The sequence below is a fragment of the Piliocolobus tephrosceles genome, chromosome 6 (assembly GCF_002776525.5).
Source record: "Piliocolobus tephrosceles isolate RC106 chromosome 6, ASM277652v3, whole genome shotgun sequence".
NCBI lineage: Eukaryota > Metazoa > Chordata > Mammalia > Primates > Cercopithecidae > Piliocolobus > Piliocolobus tephrosceles.
The window spans coordinates 156,832,179-156,843,012 of NC_045439.1; positions in this window are offsets into that span (position 1 = coordinate 156,832,179).

The window sequence follows — 10,834 nt, forward strand, 5'->3', positions numbered from 1 at the left end:
GTGGTGCTATCTTGGCTCACTGCAGTCTCCGTCTCCTGGGCTCAAGTGATTCTCCTGCCTCAGTCTCCCAAGTAGCTGGGATTATAGGGGCCCACCAACATGCCCGGCTAATTTTTGTATTATTAGTAGAAACAGGGTTTCCCCATGTTGGCCAGGCTGGTCTTGAACTCCCGATCTCAAGTGATCCACCTGCCTCGGCTTCCCAAAGTGCTGGGATTACAGGCATGAGCCACCGTGTCTGGCCAGAAGTACATTTTAAATAGTGGCACAGTATACACAGACACATACAGGCACACACACACACACACATGAACACACACAACTGAAGCAAAAGCTTCTGAAAACAATATTTTACTACCTAGGTTGAACTTTTCTGTTATCTTCTACTTAATTTTTGAAAATGTTAATCACAATTGTTTTAAATGTTAATCATAACATTATATATATATGTTATATATATATATATATATATTTTTTTTTTTTTTTTGAGACAGAGTCTCACTCTGTCACCCAGGCTGGGGTGCAGTGGCATGATCTTGGCTCACTACAACCTCCACCTCCCAAGTTCAAGCGATTCTCCTGCCTCAGCCTCCTGAGTAGCTGGGATTACAGGCATGTACCACCATGCCCAGCTAATTTTTATATTTTTAGTAGAGACAGGGTTTCACCATATTGGCCAGGCTGGTCTTGAACTCCTGACCTCGTGATCCGCCCGCCTTGGCCTCCCAAAGTGCTGGGATTACAGGTGTGAGCCACGGCACCCAGCCTATTTTTTGACTCTTTAATAGATCACAACCTGTGTTCTAAAGGACAGCCCTAAGAGGTGCTGTGACTAATGCCATCGCACCTCATATCCTTGTCTACCCCAGAGGCCACCAATAAGAGTGAAACCCCTCCAGTCAACTAGTAATATCCATACTTACTGCTATGTTCATCTCTGGTTAAAGTGATCCAGTTTCCATCTTTTCCAGACCTATCTCTGTGCCCTCTGGAATGCCATTGCTGCAAACACCAAGCCACTCTACATCCTTAGCATTTTGTTGGAACATTCTCATCAGCTCCTATCTTTGCTTGAAGCTGGACTGTCCCCTGATTCAGTGACGCCCTCGGCAGCCCTCTACAGGAGGTGTTTAATCTCTTGCACCCCACATGTCTAAAGGAAGGCCAGAGGTTGGGGTAAGTTTCTTCCTTGCTGGTCCTGCCCCTTCTAAACCATTCCTTGCTCTTTCTCATGCCCAAACCATGGGCATGAGGTTAAACAACAAGAAAAACTAAAAACTGGCTGCCCTGAAGTTTATGCCCTTAGACGATGCTACCTATGCTTTTCCCCTCTTCTTCACTGACGTTTGCTGCCTTCCTATCCCCCTTTCACTCCTGGCATACTTTTTAATGACTTCAACATTCATGTGGGTGGATCATCCAACGCTCTTGCCTCTCAGTTCCTTGGCCCCATCTCTTTTAGAGATCTTTTCCCTGTTCTGCTTCAGCCTTGCACTCGTGTGCTCATACCTTAAACCTGGGCTCACAAACTCAAATGCCAGTAGGGTAAGGCACTTACTACCAATGAGCGAAGAAGGCCAGATGTTAGTCAGCAGAACATAGTGGAAGCTGTGACCTCCCTGCCTGGTGCCACAGTTCTCTTTTAGAAAGGAGTGACCACCACTCAGCTGCAGCCAGCTGTCATGTGGAAATGCTAGACCAGGATTTCCACATCTTCCAATTCATGGAAACACAGGTTGTCATGTGCACAGGTAATACGTGCAAATTTTACATATTAGCAACAACATGGACTTTCAGTCTAAATATTGTGACATTAAAAAACATTTCCCCTCTAATCAGCTCAAAAGAAGAAAAAAAAAGGGAAAGTTAAATTATATCTTCCTTGAAACGTGGAGATATTCCGGAAGTTAGAAAACAGTGAAGATTTGGCTGGACGTGGTGGCTCACACCTGTAATCCCAACACTTTGGGAGGCCGAGGCGGGCAGATCACGAGATCAGGACATGGAGACCATCTGGGCTAACACAGCAAAACCCCATCTCTACTGAAAATACAAAAACGAGATTAGCCGGTCGTGGTGGCGGACGCCTGTAGTCCCAGCTACTCGGGAGGCTGAGCAGGAGAATGGCGTGACCCCGGGAGGTGGAGCTTGCAGTGAGTTGAGATCCGGCCACTGCACTCCAGCCTGGGCTATAGAGCGAGACTCCGTCTCCAAAAAAAAAAAAAAAAAACAACAGAAGAAAGAAAAGAAAACAGTGAAGATACAGTAAGTGACTTAGCAGAAGGGAGAGGACCAATCTCAGTGGCTCTCCAGGGCAATGCCATGAAGAAATAAGCTCATTGCACTGCAGAAGCACGGAAATGTTCAGGAATGAATTGGAGGCTCCAGGTACCACGAAAGACAAATGGAAATGGAAGGAAGTGGCGGGCACTGAAAATAGGAGATTGATCTAAAATGTGGAATAGGAAACTCTTAGTCCTCCTGGTATCTTCTCTCACTTCAGCGGAAATGGAAGTATATTCTCAGGAGAAGAACTAGAGAGTGGCATTAGGTACAATAGACTGAAAAGAAGAAGGTTACGGGAAACTTGTATATGGAGTGATGAGATGCTAAGCTCCTTTCTGGCACCCAGATCCAGAATGCTAGCAACCTCAGGCAAGAGATTTACGTATCTCCCCACGTAGACCATCACAATTTTTTGTTAAATCCACAGATTTCATTATTGTGACTATTTAAGCATTGCTTAGTACCGAATCTAGTATTGTGCTGTGATTATATTTTCCTGTCTTATACAATTTCTTATTTTACCTGGACTTAATAATTGCCTTGTTTTCAACTTGTTGTTTTCCTAAAACCCATGACTTCCCACATCCGCAAGAGTAAAATGTCAAACGCCTGCAATACAGACGTCCACACACTCAAACCAGACAGAGTCTATCTATTTCAGTTTTTCTTAGACTCAGCCCTCTGAAGCCCTCCATCCTGCTGCTCCTATCTGTACAGGTGTGCTCTCCGGGCTTGTGCCCAATTCAGGGGGAGAGAGAGAGAGAGGTGTATTTTAAGGAATTGGCGCATGTGATTATGGAGGCTTGCGAAATACAAAACATGCGGGGTAGCTGGCAGCCTGGAGACCCACAGAAGAGTTGTAGTTTGAGTCCGAAGGCAGTCAGTCGGTGTCAGACATTTTGCTTGCTCAGAAGAAGTAGTTTTATTCTATTATGGTCTTCAACTGATTGGATAAGGGCCACCCACATTATGGACGGTAATCTGCTTTACTCAAAATCCATCAATTAAATGTTAATCGCATCTAAAAATTGTCTTCACAGAAACATCCAGAATAATGTTTGACCCACCAGGTAGGTTTGAGAAACAAAGAATGAAGAGTAAAGCAAGTGGTAAATATGTGGATAGATCTAAGTAAATACTGATTAATAAAATAATAATAGCAATGTCTTAATGGGTTAAAAATAATAAAACACATAGAATATACATAGAATATTAATTCATAAATTCGGAATTAAGTAAAAAGAATTAAAGTTTTTTTTTTTTTTCTGAGACAGATTTTCACTCTTGTTGCCCAGGCTGGAGTGTAATGGCATGATCTCGGCTCACTGCAACCTCAGCCTCCTGGGTCAAGTGATTCTCCTGATTCAACCTCCCAAGTATCTGGGATTACAGATACCCACCGCCATGCCTGGCTAATTTTTTGTATTTTTAGTAGAGATGGGGTTTCACCATCTTGAGCAGCCTGGTCTTGAACTCTTGACCTCAGGTGATTGACTCACCTCGGCATCCCAAAGTGCTGGGATTACAGGCCTGAGCCACCGCGCCCGGCCCAGTGTTCTTTCTTTTATTATGAGGAGAAAGTTAAAGGATCTGTTTACTTTAGGCTTGATTATATGAAGTGTGCATATTATAATTTCTAAGACAACTACTAAAACAAACGAACAATGCATAGCTGTTAAACCATTTAAACAGGAAAACATTGGAATGATTAAAATACTCAGTATATCCAAAATAAGGTAAAAAAGGAGAAGAAAAAAGCATGGAATGGGTGTGTGAAATAGAAAGCGGTGGCTCACACCTGTAATCCCAGCACTTTGGGAGGGCGAGGCGGGCGGATCACAAGGTCAGGAAATCAAGACCATCCTGGCTAACACGGTGAAACCCTGTCTCTACAAAAAATACAAAAAATTAACCGGGTGTGGTGGCATGCACCTGTAATCCCAGTTACTCGGGAGGCTGAGGCAGGAGAATTGCTTGATCCCAGGAGGCGGAGGCTGCAGTGAGCCGAAATTGTGCCACTGCACTCCAGCCTGGGTGACAGAGAGAGACTCCATTTCAAGAAAAAAGAAAAAAAAATAAAAAGAAAGCAAAAAATATATTTGCAGATTTAAACACAAATATATATAAAATATGAATTGTGCCTTTAGAAATGGTGCAATGTCATGGCCTTGACAATATAGTGTTAATTACATTTCATGTAAATAAACTAAATGCTCCAGTTAAAAGATTTTCAGACTTGATAAAGACAAATTCTATCTTCATGTTATGTACAAGAAACATGTTTCAGAAATATAGGAATACAGAAAAGTTAAAAGGCTATATAAGATATACCATAGCCTAAACCAAAGAAAGCTAGTGTAGCCATATTAAGAAAAATATAGTTTTAAAGAAAATAAAATTATAATAAAAAAATCAGTGAAGACATGAAAGGTTTGAATAAGATAATATGATTGACATAGTGAGATCTCCACCTAACTACTGCAGAATATATATATATATCAAACATACAAAACTATTATTAAATACAAATGAACAAATAAAAGCAAGTCTCAATACATTTCAAAGGTTTAAAACTATACAATGTGTGTTCTTACATTATAAGGCAAGCCAGAAATCAGCAAAAATTTGAATGAGAAAAATTAATATGTTAAGGATTAAGAGACAATCATGCTTCAAAACAAAATTGTAAAAATATTAGAACATATTTTGAACAGAATTATAGCAAAATATTGCATATAAGTTATGACAATTTCAAAATAAATATATTCAGAGAATCTGAAAATTAATTAGGTAAACACTCATCTCAAGAAGTTAGATATGCACGAGCAAGAAGGAAACAATGAAGATAAAAGGAGAAGTCTTTGAAATAGAAAGCAAATATATCATAGATGCGACAAAACCAAAAGCTGCTTCATTGATTTTAACAAAATGAAAATATCGGTCAAGAATGATTAAAAAAAAACTGAGAAGGCACAAATAATCAATATCTAGAAACAGAAAAGAGACACACTTAGGCATATTGCAGATATTTAAAAGACAGTACAAGGTTAATATGAACTTGAAAAATTTAGAAAAACTTGATAATCTTCTAATAAATATATAACCTACCAAAGTTTATTCAGGAAGAAATAGGAAATCTATAATAAGAGATAGAAAATGTTACAATTATGGTACCTATACATCCCATTTTGCCCAGGACGGTCCCAGTTTATACCTATTATAGATTAATGTCCATTAATTATTTTCATAACCCCTTTAATTCTCAAAAGTGCTCCAGTTTGGAGGATAAGCCATATGTTCATCCTGCCTGTTTATAATAATTAGAGTAACTAAATCCGTAGTCCAAAGTGTTCCTCAATTGTTCCTCCTAAAAGAATTCCAGGCTTCAATTCACCAACCAGTTCTACCAAACATTCATGGAAGAAATAATTTCAATCTTAGCCAAACTCTTTCACAAAATGGAAAAAGAGGAAATACTTCCTGACTCTTTGAGACGAGTATAACCTTATTACTAAAATGTGGCAAAGACAGTACATGAAAAGAAGATTACAGGCAATCTCACACACGAACACAGACACAAAACTCGTAATCCAAATATTTGCAAACTGAACTTAGCAGTATCTAAAGGGATAATAAATTATGACCAAGTTGGCAACATCCCAGGAATTCAAAGTTGGTTTTACATTAGAAAATAAACTAAAATAGGCCGGGCCTGGTGGCTTACACCTGTAATCCCAATGCTTTGGGAGGCCGAGATGGGAGGACCACTTGAAGAGATTGAGACCAACTTGGGCAACATAGCAAGACTCCCTCTTTACAATAATGATAATAATAATAATAATAATAAAAGATGGATGCAGTGGCATGTGCCTATACTCCTAGCTACTCAGGAGACTGAGGTGAGAGGATGACTAGAGCCCAGGAGTTCCAGGCTGCAGTGAGCTATGATTGTGCCACTGCACTCCAGCTTGGGCAACAGAGTGAGAACCTGTCTCTAAAAAAATAATCAACTAAAATAATCCACCATGTTACCACATTACCACATGAGAGGAGAAAATCATAACATCTTCTCAATAGCTATGGAAAAAAGCATTTGATAAAATTCAGTGTATATTCATGATTTAAAACCTCTTATCAGAGTGAGAATAAAAAGGAACTTCCTTGATAATGATCTTCAAACGTCATACAGCACATATCACTCTTAATGGTGATATTAGGAGGAGATCACAGCCACACAAGATTCCTACTATCATCACCTCTATTTGACATTGTGAAGGTGGTCCCAGCCAATAAAGTAAGAAAAAGATTGTGTAAGAACCAGAAAGGAAGAACAAAACCACCAATATTAGTGACTAATATGCTTCTATAATAGAAAATTTTAATTAAAACTACATATATATTATTATTAGAATTAATGAGAGATGAACAATTTTTCTGGATATGAAAAAATCAAAATTGCATTTCTTTACAGCAGCATCAAAGCACTGGAAAATGGAAAAAAATATATACATTTACAATAGTGTCAAAATATATAATGTACCTAGGAAGAAAATCTAATACAAATGTTATGGAAAAAACAATATATCTTTATTGAGAGATATCAAAGAAAATATAATAGAGATATATATAGTAGTCCCCCCTCGCCTGTAATGGATACATTCCAAGACCCCCAATGGATGCCTGAAACTGCAGATAGTACTGAACCCTATATACACTGTCTTCTCCTACACACACAAACCTATGATAAAGTTTAATTTATAATTTAGGCACAGCAAGAGATTAAAAACAACTAATAATAAAATAAAACAATTATGACAACATGCCAGCATTATTACTCTTCTGCTTTAGGGCCATTATTAAATAAAATGAGGGTTCCCTGAACACAAGCACTGCAATACTGCGACAGTTGGTATTGATAACTGAGATGGCCACTAAGTGACTGATGGGTGGGGGGCATGTACAGCGCGGATGCTCTGGACAAAGAGATGACTCATATTCTGGGCCATGCAGAGCAGGACAGTATGAGATTTCATCCCCCCACTCAGAACGGTGCGCGATTTAAAATTTATGAAGTGTTTATCTCTGGTGAATTTTCCATTTACTATTTTGGGACTGTGGCTGACCAAACGTAACAGAAACTGTGGAAAGCAAAATAGGGGATAAAGAGAGACTACTGTAACAAGTTTCTGGATTAGAAGATTCAATATTATAAGCATATCAAAATTTCCCAAATCAACCCAAAGATTCGGTGCAAACACAACAAATACATACTCGTTTAAGTTATTGAGCTTGGCAAACTGATTCTAACGTTAGTATGGACTGGTTAATATGGACTGATAGCTAAGACTTTTTTTTTTTTTTTTTCTTGAGACAGAGTCTCACTCTGTCGCCCAGGCTGGAGGGCAGTGGTGCGATCTTGGCTCATTGCAACCTCCTCCTCCCAGGTTCAAGCGATTATCCTGCTTCAGCCTGCCGAGTAGCTGGGACTATAGGCACGCGCCACTATGCCTGCTAATTTTTGCAATTTAGTAGAGACAGAGTTTCACCATGTTGGCCAAGCTGGTCTCAAACTCCTGACCTCAAGTGATCCGCCCGCCTTGGTCTCCCAAAGTTCTCAGGTGTGACGGAGTCTCGCTCTGTCGCCCAGGCTGGAGTGCAGTAGCGCGATCACGGCTCTCTGCAAGCTCCGCCTCCCAGGTTCAGGCCGTTCTCCTGCCTCAGCCTCCCGAGTAGCTGGGACTACAGGCCTGTGACACCATGCCCGGCTAATTTTTTGTGTTTTTAGTAGGGACGGGGTGTCATCATGTTAGCCAGGATGGTTCTCTATCTCCTGACCTCCTGATCCGCCCGCCTCGGCCTTCCAAAGTGCTGGGATTACAGGCGTGAGCCACCGCGCCCGGCCCAGCTGAGACATTCTTAAAGAAGAAAAGCAAGGTGGAAATAAATATTTGCTCTGTACGATGTTGAGACTTAATACATCACTAGAATGATTAAGAAGGTGTAAGATTGGCTCAGGGATAGACAAACAGACCAGTGGTACAGAGACAGAGCCCCAAAATACACCTAGACACATATGGACACTTGATATGCAACAGAGTTAGCATTGCCAGTAAGTGATGAAAGGATGGCTTTTTCATGAAAGGGTGCTGAGACAATTGGGATTTTTAAATAAAAGAATAAAACCAAAAATGGTCCTATACCTTTCATTACACTAAAAAATCTTTTATAGGTGAAAAGCAAACCTATCATGCTTTTAGAGGATAATATAGCAGATATCTTTAAGCTTTGGGAATATGGAAATATTTCTTAAATATTACATTAAAGCATCTAGCCATAAAGTAAAAGATTAATAAATAAGATAACATTAAAACTAAGAACTTATCATGAAAAGACACAAGACTGGGAGAATATATCTGCAATAAATACAATTGATGAAGGATTAATCTCCGAATATATATAGATATATATATGTTTGTATAGTTTTTAAAATGCCTGCTAGTCATTGAGAATAAGGCAGACAACTCAGTAGAAACATGCACATAGGGGCCGGGCGCGGTGGCTCACACCTGTAATCCCAACACTTTGGGAGGCCAAGGCGGGTGGATCACTAGGTCAGGAGTTCAAGACCAGCCTGGTTGGCACGGTGAAACCTTGTCTCTACTAAAAATACAAAAAATTAGCCTGGCGTAGTGGCAGGCACCTGTAGTCCCAGCTACTCCGGAGGCTGAGGCAGGAGAATCGCTTGAACCGGGAGGCGGAGGTTGCAGTGAGCCGAGATCACGCCACTGCACTCCAGCCTGGGGGACAGAGCGAGACTAAAAAAAGAAAAAAAAAAAAAAAAAAACCCCAGGCACATAGGATTTGAATAGACAGCTCAATAAAGAGGCATTCCAAATGTCTGATAAACATATGAAAGGTGTAATCTTATTTGAATTCACGGAAATGCACCTTGAAACAACAGCAAGATACCCTATAACCCCATCAGGCTGGCTAAAATTATGAAATCTAAAATAAGTTTGGGAACTCAAATGCATTGCTAGCGTGAGCACAAATTGGCAAAACGACTTTGGAAAACAGTATGACATTATGGCACAGTTGTCAGTGTATTGCTTCTCAGCTCAAATTCACTTTTCAATACAAGCTTTGAGATGAGGGAATTTCTTGAAGCATTTCTCCTCTAAAGTGAGTGCGATGTTGAGCTTTCTCAGTAGAGGGCGCTAGGCAGGTGTTGCAGGAGGGAGGGGCGCTTCTGCAGTTTCTGGTGGAGGCTCAGTGGGTCAACCGTGCGGGTGGGAAGGCGGTCGAGTGGATTCTGCCCTTCCGCGTGCCCAGACGGCCAAGTCCCTCAGCGACCTCACAGCCCCCTTGTCTGCTCAACACGGTCAGGCCTGCTGCACAGTCCCACACAGGCCACCAGCTGCGGCTCCCCTGCCCAGCCTTCACTTTGGAGGGTTGTTTCCTGTTTTTCTTTTTCCACCACTGCAAACCAACACATTTCTCTGCCATCTAATTGGTTCAACTACGCCTTCTCAACGAAGTCAGAACCACAATTTTGGAGAGGGAGTCCCTTGCAAGTTTATTCTTCCTTGGATAACTCTCTCTTGGCTCTAGGGCACCATGCAGGCTTTCTTATTTTCTATAGTTACTCCTTTATCCCAACTTAATAATTCTTTATATTAAACTCTCCCTTTGCGGGAGGAGTTTATATTAAACTAAACCCTTTGTGTTTAAAATAATTACGTGGTTTCTATCTTCTGATTGGATCCACCCTGCTAAGTATTGAGGATGTGCCATACAATTCCACAGCAATTCCACTTCTAATTATCTTTTCTAGAGGAGCTTTTTGCACACGTGCATTAATTCACAGGAACCAAAACGTTTATAGCAGCAATTTGCATAAAAGCCAAATTCTGAAAATAACTCAAATGTTCATCAAGAGAGAACAGATAATTAAATTGTTACAGTCCTACAAGGAAATGAAAATCAGTGAGCTACAGCTAGACAGAACAAAATGGATGAACGTCGCAGACCTAACGCTCAGTGAAAGAAGCAAGTTGCACGTTGGTGTTTACTATATAATCCCATTGATCCCATTTAAAATTCAACTTTATGTAAAACTCAACTACATTGTTTGGATATATATATATATATATAAATATATATAAAATATATATATAGTAAAACTATAAAGAAAAGCAAGGAAATGAGTATTTTAAACGTTAAAATAGTGGCTACCTTTATAAGGTTGCTTTAGGGGTGCCCTCTTTGTCATGCGGATGTGGTTACATAAGTATTTGAATTACAATTCTCTTTGACTTATGCATATATGCTCTGTGCATTCTATTAAAGGCTTTGCAATTATGTAAACCAATAACCACAACACAAAGAAAGACACAGTTTCTGCCTTTATGAAACTTATGGGGAGAAAGAACAAAACAGAAAACGTGGAATTCACTTAAGATGGAGATAGCAGGGTTTCTTTCTTTCTTCTTTCTTTCTTTTCTTTCTTTTCTTTCTTTCTTTCTTTTTCTTTCTCTTTCTTTCTTTC